The sequence below is a fragment of the Mauremys reevesii genome, linkage group 1 (assembly GCF_016161935.1).
Source record: "Mauremys reevesii isolate NIE-2019 linkage group 1, ASM1616193v1, whole genome shotgun sequence".
NCBI lineage: Eukaryota > Metazoa > Chordata > Testudines > Geoemydidae > Mauremys > Mauremys reevesii.
The window spans coordinates 120,129,809-120,154,982 of record NC_052623.1 but is presented as its reverse complement, the minus strand read 5'-3'; the positions used below and the strand labels follow the sequence as shown (position 1 = coordinate 120,154,982).

The window sequence follows — 25,174 nt, the reverse complement described above, 5'->3', positions numbered from 1 at the left end:
AAATGCTGTTTCACAACTTCATGCTTGTCATTCGGCATACTTTGTCAGTTAAAAAGGGATTTTGGCACATTCAGTTTAAATTTAATTTCATATCTGTATATATTAAATACCCTTTGCCTACACCGGGTTACCCATGTTCAAGTGTGTTCAGTACTCTGAAACAAACACAGAAAAGTAAGGGGATTTCGTAGTATTTTACACTTAGCCTTTTATCTCCAAGTGCTTACAACAGTTCTCAGGAGAACCTTATGAGGGATGATTGATAAGATTCCAGTTTTTGAAATAGGGGACGTTGAAGCACAGATGAGGGTAAGTGATTTGCCCCAGGTCTCCCAGGGAGCCAGTGGCAGAATCAGCAATAAAACAGAATTCCAGATAGTCTGGCGCTCTAACCACTAAACAAAGTTACCTCCTCAGGATGGCATTACAAGAAACACTGAGTCTTTCCACTAACAAGAAATTCACTAATCGCTAGCATTTTGGCTTATTCAGACTAAAAATTATTTGCAAATTTAGATCTGGTCAGAAAAGGAAGCAGAAGTGGGAATTCATCATTGTTATAAAGAGAAACTTTAATATGTTGTTGAAATTTGATTCTTCCAGTAATTTGACCAACCTTTAGTAAAATGCAAATATTTTCATTTTATTAATATAATTCTCATGTCAGTCCCTTGCTGACTCAGTTGCTTTGTGCTGGAATCAATCTGATTCATTAACTCTGTGTGTGGACAACATCCAGGGTTTGAGTACTTGCATGTATTTATGGTGAGGACTATCTCAATGTGACACAACCTACAAACTGCTTAAGCTGCTTACTAAAGATGGTAGTCAAATACTGGCAGAGCTGTGAACAGAACACCCCCAGGTTCTGATTCAGAGTCGCCTGATCTGAGCTCCTCCTTATTCTAGGCAGGGCTCATAGACTGTTAGAGTTGCTAGACTTCCCATGCCTGACTTCAGGTAGGGTTGCCAACTTTCTGATTGCAGAAAACCAAACACCCCTGTTACACGCCTCCTCTGAGGCCCTGCTCCCACTCACTCCATCTCCCCTCACTCCGGCTGGGGGTATAGGCTCTGGGGTTGGACCAGGGATGATGGTTTGGGGTGCAGTGTGGGCTCTGGGTGGTACTTGTCTGTGGTGGCTCCTGAAAGCAGCGACATGTCCTCTGGCTCCTAGGCAGAGGTGCAGCCATTGGGAGCTGCAGAGTCAGCGCTTGAGGCGGGGGCAGCGTGTGGAGCCGCCCTGGCCACCCATGCACCTATGGGAGCCGCATGGAGTCAGGGCAGACAGGGAGCCTGCCTTAGCCCCGGGCTCCCTCTGTGCCACTGATAAGACTTTTTACGGCTCGGTCAGCAGTGCTGATTGGAGCTGCCAGGGTTCCTTTTTGACCCAGCATTCCGGTTGAAAACTGGATGTCTCAGGCTGTGTTTTTTGGGAAAATTTCAGCCAAAGTGGTGCAGCTGTTCCAAAGAATAAAGCTTGGGGGAAATGCATTGTTCTTCTTCGAGTGATTGCTCATATCAATTCCAGTTAGGTGTGTGCGCGTGCCGCATGCACAGATGTCGGAAACTTTTACCATAGCAGCTACCCGTTGGGCTGGCTGGGGAGCCCCCTGGAGTGGTGCCGAAATGGCGATCTATATAAGCCCCTGCTGTCCCGACACCCCTTCAGTTCCTTCTTACCGCCTGTGACGGTTGTTGGAACAGTGGTCTCTTGTCTTTTCAAGTGTTCCACTTATCCCTAGCGTTCTCTCTTATCTTCGTTGTAAATAGTTAGCGGTTAGTAAGTGTTAATAGTTTCTTTATAGTGTTAAGTGTAGTTTAGCTGATAAAGGGCGGTTTTGTCAATGACTGCCCTGTGGGGCCCTCGGGCATGCCATCCCAGGGCTTCAAACCTTGCAAGTCTTGCAGCAAGCCCATGTCCACAGGTGACCCCCCACAATTCCTGTCTCAGGTGTCTGGGGAAGGGCCATCAGGCAGATAGGTGCAAGATTTGTAAAGTGTTCAAACCTTGAATGTGTAAGGCGAAGGAGTTCCACCTTAGGCAACTCATGGAGTCGGCTTTGCGGCCTTCTCAAGACACGAGCCTGAGCACCTCGGTGCGGAGTGCCCCCCCGGCGGTACCAGGTCCGGCGCTGCGGAAGATCCCTTTCTGGACCATCTGTCCCATTTCTACCATGCCTGGTCCCATATTACCTCAGACAGTTGGGTGCTCCGCACGGTGAAAACAGGATATTCTATCCAGTTCCATTCCAACCCGCCTCCCCACCCTCCCTCCCCGTCCCTCTTCAGGGACCCTTCTCACAAGCAGCTCCTTATATAGGAGGTTCAATCCCTCCTCGACCTAGGGGCAGTGGAAGAAGTCCCTCAGGAGTTCAGGGGCAAGGGTTTCTACTCCCACTACTTTCTTGTGCCCAAGGCAAAGGGAGGCCTAAGACCTATTCTGGATCTCAAGGAACTCAACAAATACATCGTCAGCCTGAGGTTCCGTATGGTCTCCCTAGCCACCATCATCCCTTCACTGGACCCTGGAGACTGGTATGCTGCCTTCAATATGAAGGACGCATATTTTCACATTTCCATTGTCCCTCCCCACAGACGTTTCCTCCACTTGGTAGTGGGCAAGACACACTATCAATGCACAATCCCCTGTGTCTTTACCAAGTGCATGGTGGTTGTGGCTGCTTTCCTCTGCCGACACCACATACACGTCTTCCCATACCTGGACAATTGGCTTATACGGGGCCGGTCTCATCACCAAGTACATTCGCAGGTGTACCTACTCCTGGACACGTTCACTCGCTTGGGCATCATGGTAAATTTCAGCAAGTCCGTTCTCACCCCTACTCAAGTAATAGAATTTATAGGAGCGGTCCTGGACGCAAACCAAGCCAGAGCCTTCCTTCCAGAGGCACGGCGCCTGGCCATAGGCACAATTACCAACCTCTGCAAGTTTCCAACCACTACGGTAAGGCAGTGTCTCAGGCTGCTGGCCACATGGCGTCCTGCACATATGTTATGCAACTCGTCAGGCTCAGACCTCTTCAGGTGTGGCTGGTGTCAGCCTACCGACAGGCACACAACAGTCTAGACATCGTCCTCACCGTCCCGAAGCACATACTCGAATCCCTACAGTGGTGGCTGGATCCTCAGATGGTGGGAGCTGGGGTCCCATTTCATCCTCCCCAGCCCACTCTGACTGTAGTTACAGATGTGTCTGCGCTGGGATGGGGGCCCACCTTGGCAGCCTGACGACGCAAGGCTTATGGCACAAGAGCGAGCTGTCGCTGCACATCAACATCAGATAGCTCAGGGCAATCCGCCTTGCCTACCAAGCCTTCCCCACCTGCACAGTCACTGCATAGCGGTCGTAACGGACAACACCACGGCCATGTTCATAGAATCACAGAATACGAGGGTTGGAAGGGACCTCAGGAGGTCATCTAGTCCAACCCCTTGCTCAAAGCAGGACCAATCTCCAGACAGATTTTTGCCCCAGATCCCTAAATGGCTCCTGAACAAACAAGGCGGAGCCCAGTCGTCGCCGCTATACCAAGAAGCCCTCTCTCTGTGGGACTTCTGCTTAGTCCAATCCATCAACCTTTAGGCCTCATATCTGCTGGATATCCAGAACGTCCTGGCGGATACTTTGAGCAGACATTTTCTGACTCACGAACGGTCCATTCACCCAGATATCATCCATTCTGTTTTCCGCACTGGGGATTTCCCCAAATCGATTTGTTCGCTTTGCAGATCAACAGAAGGTGCCCAGCCTTCTGCTCCTTCCGGAGTCACAGCCTGGGCTCGTTAGCGGACGCCTTCCAAATCACGTGGTCAGGCCAATTGCTGTATGCCTTCCCACTGTTCCCACTGGTTCACAAGGTAATCCTCAGGATCTGCCGGGACAAGGCGGATGTGATAGTGGTAGCCCCTGCCTGGCCACGTCAGTGTTGGTTCCTGACTCTCCTGGACCTGTCAATCCCAGCTCCCATGCATCTGCCTCTCGACCCCGACCTCATATCCCAGAACCACAGTCGTCTCCTCCACCCAGACCTTCAGTCGCTCCATCTCATAGCCTGGAGGATCCGTGGCTGAACCAGGCTGAAAGCGCCTGTTCGGACTCGGTATGGCGGGTCCTTCTAGAAAGTCGCAAGCCATCAACCAGGCGTACCTATGAGGCTAAATGGAAGAGGTTTTCCAGCTGGTGCACTCAGCGGCAGGTGCACCCGCTCCACTCTTCCATTTCCTGCATTTTGGACTATCTGATGTCCTTAAAGGACCAGCACCTAGCCTTTGGATCCCTTAAGGTCCACCTTGTGGCCATTTCTGCATTCCACCCGGGCATGACAGGGCATTCTGTGTTTGGCCCTCCAGTCGTGCAATGCTTCCTCAAAGGCCTGGAGAAAATCCACCCTCCAATGAAACCGCCTGTGCCTGCAGGGGACCTCAACTTGGTCCTTTCCTTCCTTATGGGCCCCCCTTTCGAGCCACTGGCCACTTGCTCTCTTCTCTACCTCTCTTGGAAGGTCTCCTTCCTAGTGGCCATCACTTCCGCACGCCGAGTCTCCGAACTATGGGCTCTCACCTGTGATCCGCCCTATACCATCTTTCACAAAGACAAAGTGCAACTAAGACCTCACCCGACCTTCCTACCAAAGGTGATGTCCTGCTTCCACATGAGTCAGGATACCTTCTTACTGGTTTTCTACCCGAAACTGCATTCTGACCTACGTGAACAGCGCCTCCATTCTCTTGACATTAGGAGGGCACTTGCCTTCTACATAGACCAGACAAAGACTTTTCGTAAAACAACACAGTTGTTGTCGCCATTGCAGAGCGGATGAAAGGCGCTCCAGTCTCCTCTCAACAAATATCATCGTGGATCACCGGGTGCATTCGTGCTTGCTACACCCTGGCAAACGTCCCTCCACCTGCTGTTGCGGCCCATTCCACGAGGGCTCAGGCGTCGTCAGCCGCCTTTCTGGCGCACATTCCTCTCCAGGAAATCTGTGGGGCTGCCACGTGGTCCTCGGTTCATACCTTCACAGCCTACTATGCCATCATCCAACACTCTCAGGATGTTGCAGCCTTTGGCAGAGTGATTCTTCAATCTGTGTTTCACTGACTCCGACCCCCACCTCCAAGGTAATGCTTGGGAGTCATCTAACTGAAATTGATATGAGCAATCACTCAAAGAAGAAAAAACGGTTACTTATCTTTCTGTAACTGTTGTTCTTCGAGATGTGTTGCTCATATCTATTCCATTCCCCCTCACCTTCCCCTCTGTCGGAGTAGTCGGCAAGAAGGAACTGAAGGGGGGTCAGGCCGGCAGGGGCTTATATAGATCGCCATTTCGGCGCCACTCCAGAGGGCTCCCCATCTGGCCCGATGGGTAGGTGCTGGGGTAAAAGTTTCCGACATCCATGCACACAGCGCGCGCACACACCTAACTGGAATAGATATGAGCAACACATCTCGAAGATCAACAGTTACAGAAAGGTAAGTAACCGTTTTTTTTGTCCATATTAAGTTCCTGAAATCATGTCTTTAAAATAATCTAGTGCTCCCCCTACTTGGAGCAGGGAGTTGAAATTTGGCCATGGGCAGGGAGGATTGGCCTTTGCATTGGGGATGTACCTTTTGCTATCCCTGTGGTAATCTGCCCATATTGACCAAGATACAGGCCTTTGAAATATTCCTGTTCACACATAGAATCATAGGACTGGAAGGGACCTCGACAGGTCATCTAGTCCAGGCTCCTGCACTCATGGCAGGTCTAAGTACAGATTCTAGACCATCCCTGACAGGTGTTTGTCTAACTTGCTCCTAAAAATTTCCAATGATGGAAATTCCACAACCTCCCTAGGCAATTTATTCCAGTGCTTAACCACCCTAACAGTTTGGAAGTTTTTCCTAATGTCCAACCTAAACCTCCTTTGCTGCAATTTAAGCCCATTGCATCTTGTCCTATCCTCAGAGGTTAAGAAGAACAATTCTTCTCCCTCTTCCTCATAACAGCCTTTTATGTACGCAAAAACTGTTTTGTCCCCTCTCGGTCTTCTCTTTTCCAGACTAAACAAACCCATTTTTTTTCAATCTTCCCTCATAAGTCATGTTTTCTAGACCATTAACCATTTTTGTTGCCCTTCTGTGGATTTTCTCCAATTTGTGCACATCTTTCCTGAAATGTGGCACCCAGAACTGGACACAGTACTCCAGTTGAGACCTAATCAGTGCAGAGTAGAGTGGAAGAATTACTTCCCATGTCTTGCTTACAACACTTCTGCTAATAGATCCCCAAAAGATGTTTGCTTTTTTTTGCAACAGTGTTACACTGTTGACTCATATTTAGCTTGTGGTCAACTATGACCCCCCCCGATCCCTTTCTGCAGAACTCCTTCCTAGGCAGTCAATTCCCATTTTGTATGTGTGCAACTGATGGTTCCTTCCTAAATGGAGTACTTTGCATTTGTCCTTATTGAATTTCATCCTATTTACTTCAGACCATTTCTCCAGTTTGTCCAGATCATTTTGAATTTTAATCTTATCCTCCAAAGCACTTGCAACCCCTCCTAGCTTGGTATCATCCACTAACTTTATAAGTATCAGAGGGGTAGCCGTGTTAGTCTGGTTCTGTAGAAGCAGCAAAGAATCCTGTGGCACCTTATAGACTAACAGATGTTTTGCAGCATGAGCTTTCGTGGGTGAATACCCACTTCTTCGGATGCAAGCAGTGGAAATTTCCAGGGGCAGGTGTGTATATATAAGCAAGCAAGAAGCAGGCTAGAGATAACGAGGTTAGATCAATCAGGGAGGATGGGGCCCTGTTCCAGCAGCTGAGGTGTGAAAACCAAGGGAGGAGAAACTGGTTCTGCAGAAAGGGATCGGGGGGGGGGGGGGTCATAGTTGACCACAAGCTAAATATGAGTCAACAGTGTAACACTGTTGCAAAAAAAAGCAAACATCTTTTGGGGATCTATTAGCAGAAGTGTTGTAAGCAAGACATGAGAACAGAACCAGTTTCTCCTCCCTTGGTTTTCACACCTCAGCTGCTGGAACAGGGCCCCATCCTCCCTGATTGATCTAACCTCGTTATCTCTAGCCTGCTTCTTGCTTGCTTATATATACACACCTGCCCCTGGAAATTTCCACTGCTTGCATCCGAAGAAGTGGGTATTCACCCACGAAAGCTCATGCTGCAAAACATCTGTTAGTCTATAAGGTGCCACAGGATTCTTTGCTAACTTTATAAGTGTATTCTCTGCCATTATCTAAATCATTGATGAAGATATTGAACAGAACCGGACCACGGACTGATTCTTTCAGGACCCCACTCAATGTGCCCTTCTAGCATAACTGTGAACCACTGATAACTACTCTCTGGGAACGGTTTTCCAACCAGTTTTGCACCCACCTTATAGTAGCTCCATCTAGGCTTCATTTCCCTAGCTTGTTTATGAGACAGTCATGCAAGACAGTATCAAAAGCTTTACTAAAGTCAAGATGTACTATGTCTGCCACTTCCCCCCTATCCACAAGGCTTGTTAACCTGTCAAAGAAAACTATCAGGTTGGTTCGACATGATTTGTTCTTGACAAATCCAGGCTGACTGTTACTTATCACCTTATTATCTTCTAGATGTTTGCAAATTGATTGATTAATTATTTGCTCCATTATCTTTCTAGGTACAGAAGTTAAGCTCACTGGTCTGTAATTCCCTGGGTTGTCCAGTCTTTTGGAATCTCTCCCGTCTTCCACGATGACTTTTCAAAGATAATTGCTAATGGCTCAGATATGTCTCAGTCAGCCACTTGAGTATTCTAGGATGCATTTCATGAGGCTCTGGTGACTTGAAGACATCTAATTTGTCTAAGTAATTTTTAACTTGTTCTTTCCTTATTTTAGCCTCTGATCTTACCTCGTTTTCACTGTCATTCACTATGTTAGATGTCAAATCCCACCAACCTTCTTGGTGAAAACCGAAACAAAGAAGTCATTAAGCACCTCTGCTATTTCAACATTATTCTTTCCCCCCCCCCCCTTCATTGAGTAACCGGCCTACCCTGTCCTTGATCTTTCTCTTGCTTCTAATGTATTTGTAGAATGTTTTCTTGTTACCCTTTATGTCTCAAGCTAGTTTGATCTCCTTTTGTGCCTTGGCCTTTCAAATTTTGTCCCTACATACTTGTGTGATTTGTTTATATTCATCCTTTGTAATTTAACCATTTCCACTTTGTGTAGGACTTTTTTTTTTATAATTGAAGATCTCCTGATTAAGCCGGAGTGGTCTCTTGCCATACTTCCTTTCTTTCCTATGCAGTGGGATAGTTTGCTCTTGTGCCCTTAATAATGTCTCTCTGAAAAACTGCCAACTGTTTTCAATTGTTTTTCCCCTTAGACTTGCTTCCCATTGGATCGTACCTACCAACTCCCTGAGGGCAGGTCTACACTACGGGGGAAAATCGATATAAGATACGCAACTTCAGCTACGTGAATAACGTAGCTGAAGTCGAAGTATCTTATATCGAATTACCTACCGTCCTTACGGCGCGGGATCGATGTCCGCGGCTCCCCATGTCGACTCCGCTACCGCCGTTCGGGTTGCTGGAGTTACGGACTCGACATGAGCGCGTTCGGGGATCGATATATCGCGTCTAGATGAGACGCGATATATCGATCCCCGAGAAATCAATTGCTACCCGCCGATATGGCGGGTAGTGAAGACATACCCTGAGTTTGCTAAAGTCTACCTTTCTTCCAAAAAGAGTTCTCAATAAGTGGTGTGCCGGTGCCAATATCTGACATTAAAGCCAATAAGACATGATTGGTTCCCAGCAAAATGTTACTATTAACCAGAAGTTGTTCATATTAAGGTTGCTATGAAGCTGCGTCCCCTGTATGAATTTTTAGTGTCTCAAGATACTTGTCAATACTGTATGCTCTTTGGTGCAGGGGCTGTCATTTATTATGTTTGTGTGACATCTAGCTCAGTGGTTCTCAACCAAGGATACGCGTACCTCTGGGGATAGGCAGAGGTCTTCTGCAGGGAGTACATCAACTCATCTAGATATTTGCTTGACTTTATAGTAGACTACATAAAAAGCACTAGCAAAGTCAGTACAAACTAAAATTTCATACAATTACTTGTTTATACTGGTCTATATACTATATGCTGAAATGTGAGTACAATATTTATATTCCAATTGATTTATTTTATAATTATATGGTAAAAATGGGAAAGTAAGCAATTTATCACTAATAGTGTGCTGTGACACTTGTATTTTTATGTCTGATTTTTTGTAAGCAAGTAGATTTTAAGTGAGATGAAATTTGGGAGTACTCAAGACAAATCAGACTTCTGAAAGGGGTACAGTAGTCTGGAAAGGTTGAGAGCCACTGATCTAGCACAATGGGGCTCAACGTATGGGAGACAAAGTTGAAATTTTCACTGAATGGTGCTTCTGGGGAAAAAAAATCTATTTGGAATTGTTGAAACAAAATGTTTCAGCATTTGCAATAGCAATAAAAATGTCAACATTTCCAAAATCCAAATGTTTGTTTGAAATAACCCTAACTGACCCTTCTTTCAAGTCACTTCAGCAGTAAACTGCATTTTCCCATCGTGCTATATTGCGTCATGGTAGTAGTAGTACTTCAGGAACATGATACCTCCAGACCCTTATGGGCCAGGCTCTCTGGCTGGACTACATATCCCATGATGCACCCAGAGTCATGTGACTCCCATGATGTACTACTCAGGAGCTAGGCCAGATGGAGACTTTTGAGAGATGTTTTCCTCCAGGGAGCTTGGGCCCAGAGGAGAGAATGGGGGCTCAAACAACAACTTCCATTAGGCAATGAGCTGAAATTGGAATGTATAAACATTTTATTGAACTGATTTGAAATTAAATGTATCAGGTCAGTACAACAAAACAAAATATTCCCATGTGGGTGAAGCTGACCTGAAACTAAACGTTTCAGTTCAATTTTCGAAATGTTTTGGCAAAATCGAGAATTTCCCGCAGAAAAATTCAATTTGGCAGAAACTGTATTTTCTGTTGGAAAATCATGTTCTAGATTTTTCCAGGCCAACTGTCATTATTGTCCCCATTTTACACATGGAAACTGAGGCACAGAGATTAAAGCCAAAATTATCTGAAGTATCCACTAATTTTAAGTGCCCAACCTGAGACACCTAGGATGGAATTTTTCAGAGTAATTTGCATTTTTTAGCACTTTATATATTTATAACAGAGCTCCCACTTAGAGTTATGAGTGCTTAGCACTTCTGCAAATCAGGCACTGGGTGTCTCAAGTTGAGTACCCAGAAAATGAGAAGTACAAAGTGACAAACTTATGAACATTTTAATTTGTGACTTGCACAACATCACACTGGAATTCTGTGGCAGAAGCAGGGATAAAATCCAATTCTCCAGGATCATATTCAACTGGCTTAACCATGAGATCATCTTTTCCTTTCCTGTAATGCCAAGCCTCTGTCACCATATGCCTTCCAGCTTTGCAACTTCTGCGGTCCTACAGACAACAGCCTCATTCACTACACAAACAACACAGCAAGCTTCAACCTTTCTTAGTAACTGATTACTGACAGTTAAAATCTCAGCCATCATTTGGCATGAATGTAGTTTGCATTGACTAGACATTCTAATGCTAGGCTTCACTAGGTATGAAAAAGAGAAATCTCTTTTCTCAGAAGCCTTTTTTGTAGGGACTAAATGGCAAAACTCTGAGAACTTTAAGAAGACTAACCCTTGGCATTACAACTCTTAGGCCTGGTCTACACTAAGGGGGGGGGGTCGAACTAAGGTACGCAACTTCAGCTACGCGAATAGCATAGCTGAAGTCGAAGTACCTTAGTTCAGGCTACTCACCCGTCCAGATGCCGCGGGATCGAAGTCCGCGGCTCCAAGGTCAACTCCGCCGCCGCCGTTCGCGGTGGTGGAGTTCCGGAGTCGACCGGAGCGCGTGGGGAGTTCGAACTATCGCGTCTTGATTAGACGCGATAGTTCGAACTCCGCGAAGTCAAACTCTCCGCGTCGACCCGCGCGGTAAGTATAGACCTACCCTAAGGACAGTTATGGCAGTCAAGTAATCACAGCATCTGATCTATCTTTCCTTCCACAACTGTGACTCCCTCCCTACCCCCACCCCCACCATCTAGAATGGAATCTCAACCATCTCCTAAGTCTTCCCAGGCCATGCACATACACCTGTCCCCCCCACCCCCACCCCCTTCCGAGTCACAAAAATCTCCATAGGTGGCATGGACCACTAACAGCTCCATGGACCATAATCAGGGATCCACCATACTAAAGCATTCAGTCTAAACACAGTCATATGATGCTGCGAGAACTGGAAGTGAATGTCCTGATTTTCAGCATTTACATCCTCAACATTAAGTCCATTTAATTGTGTCAACTTCGCACAGAACTGTACATTTTTTTAACATTACAGTGGCTTGGATGGATGGAAGAATTTGCTCTTGCTGCCCCAGCAAGACTCACAATCATGAGAGAGCCACTCACAGCCTGTAATTCTTTATTGCACAAAATTCATACAAGGCTTTTGCTCTGCATGCTTGGAAAGCACATCCTGCTGACAGATGTTAGACAAATAAAGACTTTATTGGAAGCTGCATACTCTTCACTGTTTGTCACCTCCTCATGGGAGTCATTCTTTTTGTACTTTGATTAGACCTTGCAACATGTGCTTGCTTAATAGTATTTCAAATCCAAAAGGAACTTATGTGGGCCTTTATGCATGCAGTGGTTGAGGAATAAGAGTCAACTCAGCCAGCTGAGTTCAGAGTTAATCATTCAGAATTCTCTTACGCAATTGCATTAGTCAGGACTCAAATTGCCAGGACTCAGAAGATTTGGATGTGTAAGTGAAATATTGGTATGCAAACCGTTCAACAAGTTAGAAACAGGGTTTCAATTCAGCCTGTTCAAGTTATCATCATTTGCAGTATACACACATTCATGAAGCTAAAATATTATTTGCATGAATTTCCAGATCAGCCAGAATTGGTTTGATCTTAAAACTAAGGGTCTCTCCATATTGGGGATATTTGTATAAACTGCAGTGTAGAACTGCTACACCGGTACAATACAGTGCTTGCACAGGTGTGATACCCTAGCCTGAAATACTGGTAGCTACACACTAATAGAAAAATCCCCAGGATAGACACTGCTCTATAGGGAATAACTCCAAGCTCTGATAACAGAAAGAGGCTTCTGCTGTAGTCAGGGCAAAGGGCACATTATGTCTCTGAGGTGGCAATACCATCCTCCACCACCATCATACTGCCATTTGGGGAAATGAACATTTGTTACCAGACGATTGCCTTTCTGGGACTGACCTCTCCTCACAATCTGAGACAACTGGATGTTGGCAAGAAGGGTATTCAGAACCGCTTCTCTTACAAAACATGAGCTACACAGTGTCTTTCTAAGGAAAAGGTAGCTCTTCTTCCTGAAACTCAACACATTCTTCCTTCCTTCAAATTTGGCCAGGTTATAAGGCTGAAAAATTGCCATTCGCACATGCTCAGTGGAGACTTGTTAGCGTTTGGCAGCTAAATTCCCCAAAGGTGACTTCTGCACTGAGCATGTTCCATCCCTGCCCATCTCCTGTGCAGCACTCCTCAGAGCAACTGAGCATGCTCCAGCTGTGGGCTGCAGGAGCTGAGCAGGACTTCCCCTTCAGTTACTCCCTCCGGATGATCCAAGCGGGGGTCATGGTTGCCAGGTCCAGTTCTAGGGGCACGCAAGCAGGGCAGTCACCCCAGTGTTGCCATATTACTGTGTATTTTTCTGTTTAACTCAGCTGCTTGAAGGAGGCACTGAAAACATTTTCTGCCCCGGCCACCAAAGCCAAGAGCAGGGAGTTTGTCTCCTGTGCTCTCCGTGCTCCCCCTGCTGGCACCCAGGCAGCAAGGACTTGGAGGAAGAAGCCTGACTTGAATACAGCGGGGTGAGGAACAAGGTATGGAGCGAAGGAGGAGAGGGAGATAGAAACCTGGAAGGGGGGAGGGTTATGAGCAGGTCCTAGGAGGGAGAGACACAGGGGAGCAGATGACCGGGGGAGGAAGAATAGATACAATGGGAAGAAGAAAGGTGGGTGCCATGGTGTGGGGAAGATGGGAGTCAGAGATGGAGGGAAGATTGGGGCAGGAGCCAGGGAAGCGGACAGTAGAGGTGGGGGACAAAACTGGAGCAGGAGCTAGAGAAGGGAGGATAGAAATAAGTGAGCAGGGAGAGCTTGGGGAAGGAGAGGGGCAGAAAGGTCTGTAAGCACTAGAGGAGGACACCCACCTCCAGAGCCCAGAATAGAACCCATTATTTCTGAGTCTCAGCATCTTCTACTGTCTAGGAAGCACTGTGAAATGTCCTGGCAAAGTACATCTCTCTGTCCTTCTATAGTGGAAATGCCACATAGCCTTTTACTGGCTACAGTAACTCTTGTCAAGCGGTTCAGGACTGGGCTGTGGATCTAGTGATTCCAACCCTGCTGTTGACCCACGTGGGGGTCAATATGGTTCTATCAGGATGAATTTTTTCAGTTTAAGTTTTTAAAAAACGTAGGAAAATACATTGTCCCTACAGCAGTTGTAACTCCTTGTGCAGCCACAGTATTTCTATACTTTCTCATATGCATATGGAGGCAAACATAAATAACATATGCAATATTCTGAGGAAACCAGAACTGTGAATCACAACTTCTGCCATATAAACTCATCTGCAATTCATGGACAAGATCTAAATCTTCTCCTTCTGACTGTGGGGTGGGGGGAGTCTTTCAAGTTACCACATTGACAGGTGAGCAGAGAAGAGGACTTGGGATTTGCTGCAGGAGGCAAATCCTCAAGAATACATTTAAGAGGGACATGAGAAGAAATCACCTTGCTTTTCTTGGTCTATAGCCCCCTCCAAAATACGAAGGGATGTATAATTCCCAATCAGCAATGCTTAATTTGTAATGAAAGAGGTGCCGGGGCTCAAGCACTTTTTGTACAGTCATAATTGATGCAGCAAGCCCAGAGGTGCTGGAGCTATGAACTGCCAAGCCCAGAGGTGCCAGGGCTCAGCCCTGGTACAAATTAAGCACTGCCTATCAGCTTGGTATCTAGGAAGGAATTGATGGGATCTTTGTGAGGATTGTGTTCCAAAAATATGACCATGCTATGCACAAGCACCCTAACCTACTTCAGCTATATGATACATAATGTCAGGTCAACAGCGTGTTTGATCTACCTCAGCAGCAGCAGTTGTTCTAGAACTTTCCCAGATTTGATGCATCTGAGTACAAGAACAGAAACAACACAGTGAGTTCAAAGTTACCTTTGTGTAGTGCAGCTGGGTAGCGGGGAATAAAGTGAATGTTGAAAGTGTACACTACATAACACATACCGTATATATTATGGATCAAAGATGGGGAGAGGACTTATTTTTAGCACTAGTTAACAAATGGTACATTTCCCCTTTCTTACTGAAAATTAAAATAGTGATTCAATTTTTTTGAAACCTTAAACCAGCTATACAGCTGGCCCGAAACAAGATAAAGTTTTTCGCAAAGTAAAATTTTCGTGGAAACAGCGTGCATTTTTCCATCAAAATTTTCAAATTTTGAAAAATGTTGATTAGCTTTAATTTTTTAATCATTGCCGGGGAGTTCATTGAAAGAGAGGTGGGGATGGGGCTGAATCGAGAGGTATATCAACCTGTGAATCAACAAACTTCACTGAATGGCCAATTTAATGCTAATGGCAGCTAAGATGTAGGTTCTTGTCACTGATTTGATATTGAGTATGTGTACCAGTAGAGCTCAGTGTCACCAACTCTCATAATTTTATCATGAATCTTGTAATACTTTTTTTTTCCCCTCCAAGACTTGGAGTTTTAAGTAAAGTGATTATGTGAGGATCTCAGTTTTCATTAAATAAAAATGTTTTTAGCTTTCATAGTTGCAGAGAAAAGCTTGAAAATGTGACCTGAGTGCTCAAAAACCTGATGGCAAATTAATATCCAACATTAAAAAAAATCATGAATTCTGAAGCTAATTTTTGGGGAGAAGGCTTTGGGGGAGCTGACTCATGAGTTTTGAATGTTTGGGGTTGCCAACACTGAAAACTATTAGTATTAAGCAAACATTCTGCGTAGATATCCTCTAATATGCTGACATGAGTGTGCTAACTTTAAATCTGGATAATGATATTTCATAACAGTGGTCTTTCCTACTCAATATAAACCACAGCTCCTAACAAAGACCTGTATTTCTCAAGCAGGCACATGCGCAGGTTTGCCTTGGTTTCTTTTGAACCTGAAATACTATTAGGCAACCCTGCATGTTGTAATATGCACAGAGTCCTGTAACAAAATGCTTTTAAGCTTAACTGATTCCCGCCCCCCACCCCCAACACACACACACATCCTGAAATATGTTGTGCTTTCAGTAGATTTTTATCTTGCTAACATCTGCGTTCTGGGAATGCTTTGACACAGGTTTGACACGCAGCCCTGCTGCACTAGTGCAAACACCAGTGTTCTGGATGATATTTTCTGAAGTAAACTTTAGGTTTTCTCCATCCACATCAAACGTTGCCTCAGCTTGGTCTTAAAATGGTACTTTACTTTTGTAACTGATTTTCACAGAAATGGTGCAATCAGGGAAAACACTTCAGAAGTACACCACAATTGTGTAAATATAACTCCGTGTTCTTCTAGTTCTTGATCATGTTTGTAAAAGAAAAATATATATGCATTGCCCTTTTAAGACTGAACATAATACAAAATCTGGTATAATGAAATATTATGTAATTCAAACCCAGTCCTTTAAGTTACTGAATCTTATAAAATGCAAAAGGACTTGATAGCAAATTACCGGATTACCTGAGCCACCCTGGCACAGGAGGCTGTCCGGCACTGGGGTGGTAGGGTTTTGCACGAGCCCAGTGACTTTTGCACAACCAGGACTCCAGATCACCACTCTGGGGCTGGTAGCCATTGCACAATGGCACCTCAAGGACACTGCGTGGAGGGGAGGGACCCTGACTCACTTTTACACCAGAACTGATGTCCATTACACACCACCTCTCCATGTCACTGAAGCAGGGTTAGTGATCCTTGTGCATTAGTACACTGGGGCTAGTGACCTTTGCACAATCACATGACCGTTCTCTTCTTGTCAGTGAGTCAGGAAAAAGCACTGTCATGACCACAGATTATTTGAATCTTTAAAACTTGAGTCTTAAAGATTTCTGCCTCATGTACACCACATGTGATGAAAATACCTCTTACAACAACCTCAAAGTTGGCAAAATAACAGGATCCTGCGAAGTGCTGTTTCTTCACCTTCTGAGAAGCAGCAATTCCAAATAACAATTCTGCAAATCTTCTTTCATGGTTACAACAGTATAGGCTTTTGAAACACTTGTTTAAGTTACATTTGTTAAGGCTGAAATCTTTATTACTGGCTACGTGAGTTGTAAAGAGACAACACTGCATATCTTTCTTGGGTAGACATACCTTGCCAGAAAATTTCAGAGGACATCACTTCTACCCCATCAGAAAGCCAGGCAGAGATAAGACCTGTGAGAATTTGAGGCTGAAAAACTTTTGTTTTTATATTGTCTGGAATAATAGCACTTGAATCTGTAAATAGAAAAAGCAAAGTTTGAATCTGGAAAGAGAAAAGACAAATTTTATTAAGAGTAAGAGATTATACTGCATGATCAAGCTGAAGAAAATTAAATTCAAACTCTGATTGTTCCACAAACATTTAGTTATCATAACTCCCCAGGAGGATGTCAAGTTACAAGTATTTCATCATTAGAATAAAGTCATCACACCCTGAAAATACAAAACTGTTGCTAGTGATTTGTTTTGTAAATTGTAGCTTTATACCTAAACGTGTTAATTTGCCTATCACACCAGATTTTCCATGCTAGAAACCAGTAATGGCTCTCTGTCAACATATCAGATGGGTTTCAACAAGTATATGAAAGTTTGGATGCTTGGTGAAGCTTATCCAAACCAATTGACTTTTTGCAAAATGAGGATGACAATCTCCCAAGAACAGGATTTCACACAGTATTTTGCAACTTCTAGTTCCAATTGCATAGAACAGCCCAAAAATGAGAGGGGCAAAACAGAGAGACAAGGTGGATGAGGTAATAGCTTTCATTGGACCAATTTCTGTTGGTGAGAGAGACAAGCTTTCGAGCCACACAAACTTTTTTGAATCACAGTTACAGGTTGTGGTCATAAGCAAAGGTTTTGGATGGATCTTATTATATCTCAACTGGTTTGCTGATCCTGAACAAACTATGCAGGATAAAAATCTATGACGGTTATCCCTTTGAACAAAACTTTTAGAGATCAACAGCTCCACTGACCTACCTACCTGCTTTCTTCAAAGACAGAAATGAGATGTTTGGTCTCCAGGTGTTCTAGCTGAAAGATACTGCATTAGAAACAGCAGTAGCTGGAACACTGCAGGTCACATCCCTGGCTCATAATGGATTAGGAATCATCCAGAAGGGGGCAGTGGTAAATGACTGCAATAACACATGGCTACAAGAGAACAGAGTATTTTGAAGTGCTCATTAAGCTAGATCTATTTTCACCAAAGGGACAAGGCCCCTTTTTCCCCCCCCCTTTTTTTTTTAAATTTCACAAAACCCTGCTAATTCTAAAAGTGGTGAATACTAAGCAGTCCCCTTAGCAATATTTTCCAAGCCAGGTTTGTTTTCTTCGTATTCTTTGTCAATGAACTTCAGTTAGAAAATAACACTGACATTTTTTCAAGTGATCCTTTCAACTCTCTCTATAGAGGGATATTATGCTAGTTGGGCAAGTACTCTGACGTTTCCTGTTGCTTTCTAAGTGTTCTAGCATCAAAGAAGAACAAAGGGCATGGGAAGGTGTCTCTCTTCATCTCAGAACTTAAAAGGAAAAAAGAAAGGGAGGGTTCTACTTCAGGAAATAAAATGTCTGCAAAATGTGCTATGCTACTTCAGTAGCTCAGTCAGCAAAATACTAGAACAGCATCATGTCTTTCCCAAACAGTTCCCCCAAGTGGCGGTTTCCTCCATCTTGCACTTATGAAGTGCCATGTTATAGAAGAGCATTCTCATGGGTGTAATTCCCACAGGACAAAATGTGGCCCAATATAGATGAGCCAAAGTGAGCTATACAGCCAAATCTTCTCAGTCTTGGATAAAATGGGACCCAAAGTCGAGTCACTGTTGCCTTTGGTTTTGGAAACAAAGTCTTTCCATGTTCACAGAGCCATTGTCTGTTAATCTCCTCTAGCACTGCCTATTTTCACCTTCTCCTTTCTCTAACATTTATGTCTCTTTGTAACCAACATCTCTCACCTATTTGAAGTAAATGTTCTTTGCTAACATTAGATGGCAGCATCTCCCCCTCTCCCTTCTAATTAGACTAGAGGGTGCCATCACAAACTTTTCTCCAAGGATTATGTATTTGCTTACTGGTCTCCCTCTCCTATGTTATCTGCAGTTATATGGATGGCTTCTGGCTGAACAGATCCAGATCTCTCTTAGGAAGCTTTAGAGACTATACTTTTCAGGATACGCGGGAACTGTTACACCTCTGGGATTTGCTCAACAGTCATGGCAACTTGAGAAATGGGGCACTGAGCTGAACCCTGCAATATTACTCAACCTGGAGCAGTATATAGGAACTTGACATTATTATATGCTTCTATAGTTGAAGAGCAACCATGCACTTTTGGTCTGGATGCTGGTTGGTTCATGTTAAAGACAAGACACTAACAATACGGTTTCCGTGTGAGAGCACCGTGTATGTGACTCAATTTCTAACCTCAGCCATCCTGAACTCTCAGTGAGGGCTCTTCTGACAGGCTTGGGGAAGCAATTAAGGCTACTACATAGACAATAGCCTTACAATGGCAGAGCACACAGTCAGTATCTCTTGTTTAGTGTGAGCCAGGAGATTCTACGTCATAAAACCGTGATGATGTCAGTGGACTTCTGGCTCACTTATTCAAAATAGAATAGATAGAAAACTGATCAGGGTCATGGATCTATTAACCAATGTCGTGTTCTGCAGAGACGCTAAATGTGACACACTGCATCTTCATGCAGTGACTTATGGGGAAACACATTAATTTTATGAATCATTGTGGGCCAGGGATTGTATACAACTATGGGGGGTAGGAGGGGTTACCACAGTTCCTCCAGGCATTTAACAGTGTGGGATGATTAAGGCTAATTGCTGAAACTGTAAGCAACTCCAGAGAAGTACCCCTCCCGGCGGTGGGTTACATATACTGGTTCAGAGACCAGACAAAGAAAGGGTGTTCGGTTTAAAAAAGCTGAGTTTAACTGACGCAGGCTCTTCTTTTGATTCAGCAAACGGGCAGGACCTTCTGGCAAGCAGGCCTCAACTCTTGTGGAAGGGTTGGGAAGACTTTGGCTTCCTAGGGCTCCATCAGACTAATGGGTGATTGCTGGTAAGTTTTTAGCATGCATTTAGGAACCGCTGGGGTTTTTTTTATGTTTTATCTGTAATGCTTTTACCTGAAACTAAATGTATTTTGCTTTGTGAAGCTGGCTGGCAACTGGCATACACTGTCATAGCCCCTGGAGAAAGTTTAACCACAGGTGCTGGATGCTGATCAGACTTGCTAGGGAAGTACAGAGAGATTGCAAGTCTAAACCTTCAGTCAGGAGGACGAGAGAGATGGTCTCTGCTCAAGAGAGGTGGTAACTAGGAAGCCTGAAACTTTTAAATTAGTGCCTTGGAGGAAGAATGGGAGGTGGGAGGTTCAGTTAGCCCTGAAACTGTGACACTAAGCACCTTCAATTTCCTTTGAAGCCAGCTGATTTGTTTTCTGAGAAGGCTCTGCCCCAGTATCCTCCACAATCTGAAATTGTTTGGACCAGCAAGAATGCAGAGCCGCTTGGGGAATCAGTTTGCCAAAAATTTGGCTTCAGTTTTAAAGAGACATTTGCCTCCCTGGTCTGTGTTTCTATGCCTGTTTGTTTAGTCAGAGGTCATGAAATTAACATAACCCTCCACGGTGGTGTTATAATATGCAGTCCCCACCAGCGTGCCTTGTCATGTCAGGATGCGGCATTGCAGGAACTCTTCCTTTCTAGTGCCCCCAGGTCCTGATTCTGCAATGGTCTGCTGTCTTTGAGGCCCGCCCCCTGGCCAGGTTAGCTCTCAGGCCAGTCCTCTTCCAGGGGGAACAAAGTACATCTCAGCTCAATTTACCTCATAATGCCCTACTTGGGCATTAAAGACCATAATATAAACACTTTTCCTTCACAGAGACCCAAGGCCAATGTTGACAATGTTGACAATTTCCTAATTAAAAAAAAAATGTTGCAACCAACACGGGGGAATTCTTGATTAGACCTTGTCTTAACAGATAAAGAGGAACTGCACACACAGCTAAAAATTAGTGGTAGCTTAGGTACAAGTGATCATGTATTGATCAGATTTATAACATAGAAACGGAATAGAGTACAGACCAGTAATATATAGTTGGTGTTTTGATAGAGGCAATTTCACAAAGCAGAAAACAATTATGAGCCAAATCATTTGGGAGGAAGAATTTAATCAGAAAAGCATGAATGATCATTGGGAATCATTTGAGAACACCTTATTAGAGGCCCCAAAAGCCACAATTGAGGAAGAAGGCCATGCTGATTAAGAAACTGTAGAAGGGAAGTAAAGACAGCTATAAAAGATAAAGGAAAATATATAAGAAATGGAAGAAAGGGAAAAGTGATGATAAATCAGAAGTTAGGTATTATAGAAAATTGATAAGGAAAGCAAGGAGACACAAGGAGAACTCTATGGCCAGCGGAGTTGTGTTAATGTTGTTCCCAATATTTAAAAGAAAAAAAAACAATCTTGACAATAGTATTGATCCGTTGCTAGATGGGCATAGTAGAATTATCAATAATAATGCAGAAAAGGCGGAAGTATTCAATAAATATTGCAATTCTTTATTTGGGGAAAACCAAAACTATAGGCTTAGTATATGGTGATGATAATATTCTTTCTGTTTCACTAGTATTTCAGGAGCATGTTAAACAGAAGCTACTGAAGTTAGACATTTTTAAATCAGCAGGTCCAGGTTTTTTGCATCCAAGAGTTTTTGAAAAGTTGCCTGAGGAGCTTGTTGGACCATTTATGCTGATTTTCACTAAGTCTTGGAGCACTGGGGAAGTTCCAGAAGTCTGGAATAAAGCTAGTGTTGTACCAATTTTTAAAAAGGGTAAATGGGATGATCTGGGTAATTATAGGCCTGTCAACCTGACACTGATCCCAGGCAAGATAAAGGAGTGGCTGAAATGGGACTCTATTAATAAAGAATTAAAGAAGGGTAATGTAATTAATACAAATCAACATGGGTGTAGGGAAATAGCTCCTGTCAAAATAACTTATCTTTTTATTATGAGATTACAAATTTGGTTGATAATAGTAATAGTGGTGACAAAATATACTTAGATTTCGGCAAGGCATTTGATTTGGTACTGCATGACATTTTGGTTCAAAAACTAGAATAATATAAAATTAACATGACACACATTAAATGGATTAAAACTGGCTAACTGAGAGGTCCCAAAATGTAACTCTAATCAGGGAATTATCACTGGGCAGTTGTGTTTCCTGTGGGGTCCAGCAGGATTTGCTTTTTGGTCCTACACTATTTAATATTTTTTATCAATAACCAGGAAAAAAACAAAAAATCACTGAAAGTTTGTAGATGACACAAAATTGGGGAGTCGTAAGAAATGAAGAGGCTAGGTCATTGATTCACAGTGATCTGGATGGCTTAGTAAACTGGGGTGCAAGCAAATCACATTAAAATACATGTTAAGTGTAAATGTATATATCTAGGAACAAAGAATGTCAACCATATTTACACAATGGGAGACTCTATTCTGGGAAGTTGTGACTTTGTAAAAGATGTGGTGTGGATAATCAGCTGAACATGAGCTCCCAGTGTGACACATAGCCAGAAGAGCTAATGCAATCCTGGGATGCATAAATGGGAATCTGGTGTAGGAATACAGAGATTTTTTACATCTATATTTGGCACCGGTTCAACCACTGCTGGAATGCTGCATCCAGTTCTGGTGCCCAAAGTTCAAGAAATGTGTTGATAAATTGATGATGATTCAGAGAAGAGCCATGGGAATGACTGAAGGATTAAAAAAACATGCCTTATAGTGATATACTCAAAGAGCTCCAACTATTTAGCTTAACAAAGAGAAGTTTAAAGGATGAGTGGATTACAATCTATAAGTATCTATATGGGGAACAAATATTTAATAATGGGCTCTTCATTTGAGCAGGGAAAGAAGGTGTAGCATGAAGCTAGACAATTTCAGACTGGAAATATGGTGTACATTTTTAATAGGGAGAGTCATTTAACCCTGGGAACAATTTACCAAGGGTCATGGTAGATTCTCCATAACTGACATTTTTTAAATCAAGAGTGGATGTTTTTTCTTATTTTTTCTTGGAATTATTTCAGAGAAGTTCTGTGGCCCAAGTTATGCAGGAGGACAGATTAGATGGTCACAATGATCCCTTCTGGCCTTGGAACATATGAAGGTTAGGCCCCTGTCTGGGCCAGGTTACTTGATTAGGGCAGGAAGAGCCTTCCTTCCCTACCCTGGCTGTACCCAGAATTGGCTCCCAGTAAAAGCAGCCAGCCTCTTTTATCTGGCTTGCTGGTCTCTGATTGGCCTCTGCCTGGTCCTGGCTCTTCTAGGTGCCAGAGGACCAACTCTTGCTGGTTCTGCTTGCCAACAGATCATGGGAGGCCTCTCTAGGTAAACCCTGGTGGTCTGAACTCGCTGCTCTTTCCTTCCATGAGGACACCTTCTTAGGGTGGACTGTGCCAATATGATGGGGCTTCTGGCAGGGAGCATCGAATGAATACCTGGTATGCACCATTACAGGTGTCTTAACAACGCTAGCCATCCTTATTAAAACAAATTGCTTCCCTATGCTACGATAATGATTCCCAAATCCTTTTCACTTTAATGAGTTTATTTTTATTCATTTTTTTTAAAAAATGTGCTCATCAAAATAGCTCAGAATGCACAAACCCATTGAAATTAATACAGCAGAAAAACAAAGAATAAACATACGTAGCCTTCATTGCAAGCAAACACAGGATCTTGCACATTTGTCATTATTATTGCAGCATTTTGGATCCTTATTTTAGAATGCTATGGCCTTTCTTTCCTAGGGTGTAATGGAAGATATTAGAATTTATCCTTTTCATTCACAGCTGATTTAGTTTCTTCTGCTTCCTATTTTCTTATGTGCAAAAACTAAGCTTTTCCCCCGTAGAAATGATCCATATGTGATACTGCTCCTTCTCTGACTCACCTCACGTCACTCTGATGTTGCCTGTCCTGGTTGCCTCCCCCACGTTTGACTTAAATCCATTGTTCTAAATCCCTCCTGTGGTTTGCAGAGAAGTGAAAGTTCTCATGGAAACTGTCGACTCAGCCTTAATAGGTTCTGTATTTGGCTAAAAACTATTGTCAGCTGGAATGGAACAGACTTTTGAGGAAAACCAAAAGATTGAGGAATCTGCCACATGTGACTACTGGGACCCCGGCATGTAAAACACCAGGGAATAACAAATAAATAAATAAATAAAACTGTAAGCATCTAGCTTGGTCTCTAGTCCTCCCACTGTTCCCACTTTAAGGCCTTGGTCCTTAACTTCAAAGCAATCAATGGATCAAGTCCAATAGATGTTAGATACTTCATTTCAATCTATGAACCACTAAGACAGTTGTGCTGCTCTGGGCCAATGCAGGTCAGAAAGTTCAGACAGAATGGTATTAAAGACAGAGACAAAGTTTTGTCAGGGGAAGGACTCCTGCTGTGGAACAAATTTCCAGAGAGATGAGACACATCCGGAGCCTGATCATGGTTAGGAAGTGTTTCTCTTTGATATAGCTTTCCCACCAAAACCGGAATGACATTTATAACACCAACCAGGTCTCATTCTCCTCCCCCCACAAAATAAAAAAACAAAGACATGCAAGCAGAGTTTCTCTAACTGGAAAAGGGGCACAGGCAGAGAGACTCAATGCTGTCAATTAGGAACTGCACTATTGCCTACTTTGTGTGGAAAGGTTTCGAATACTCTGGTGATGGGCAGCAGTGCAAAACCCTTAGATAGACCAGGAGTGCATCCAGTCTGGTCTCTGGTTTCTAGCAATGACCTATATACAAAAATGTCTTATAATACACCTGGCTAATTGTGGCATATTTTATCATGGACTTGGGGAGATTTCTCCTTGACTCCAGCTGCTGTTCCATGGGCATAGCAATATAAGTTTAATAATGGTAGCATACAAGGGAGTAATTATTTCATCATTTTGTTTGACTATATAAAGTGTAAATATTACCAGAGTTGTAAATCCTGAAAGTTAGTAGGGCTATAATTCCAATAAGAAAATATGTTCCTATAGTGATGCTTATTTTCATAGAAATCTGTCATAGATTCATAGAGTTTAAGGCCAGGGGACTATTAGGCCATGTAGTCTCACCTGTATAACATAGGTCACATAATTTCACCCAGTTATCCCTATACTGATTGTGTTGACTAAAGCATAGCTTCCAGAAAGGCATCAAATTTTGATTTGAAGACATCAACAGATGGAGAATCTACCACTTCCCATGGTAGTTTGTTCCAATTGTTAATCACTGCCATGGTTAAAAATTTGTACCTAACTTCAAATTTGAAGTTGTCTGGCTTCAGTTACTAATTCTTGATTTTTATTCTGCTTTTCTCTACCAGATAAAGAGTCCTTTAGTACCCAGTATATTCTCCCTATAAAGGATATGCTGTAATCAAGTTACCGCTTAATCTTCTTTTCTCCCACTGTAAGGCATTTTCTCCAGCACTCAAATCATTTTTCTGGCTCTTTTCTGCACCCTCTCTAGTTTTTCACCATCCTTTTTAAAATGTGGGCTCTAGAACTGGACTCGGTGTTCTAGTCTCAGTCTTATCAATGCCATTTACAGAAGTAAAATCACCACTCTACTTCCGCTTACTGAACCCCTGTTTATACATCCAAGGATTTCTTTAGCCCTTTTTGCCACAGCGTCAC

At 43.5% G+C, this 25,174-nt stretch overlaps 1 long non-coding RNA gene across 1 annotated transcript in view; it reads right to left on the bottom strand.

The window, feature by feature from the left end:
* Positions 1–25,174, bottom strand: part of LOC120395970 — a 35,690-nt gene that overhangs the window by 3,518 nt on the left and 6,998 nt on the right. Inside the window, exons 2-3 of the long non-coding RNA XR_005592903.1 lie at positions 17,425–17,594; positions 16,548–16,673 (exon numbers count right to left, since the gene is read on the bottom strand). This is a non-coding gene — a long non-coding RNA (uncharacterized LOC120395970). The remainder of the gene's footprint in view (positions 1–16,547; positions 16,674–17,424; positions 17,595–25,174) is intronic.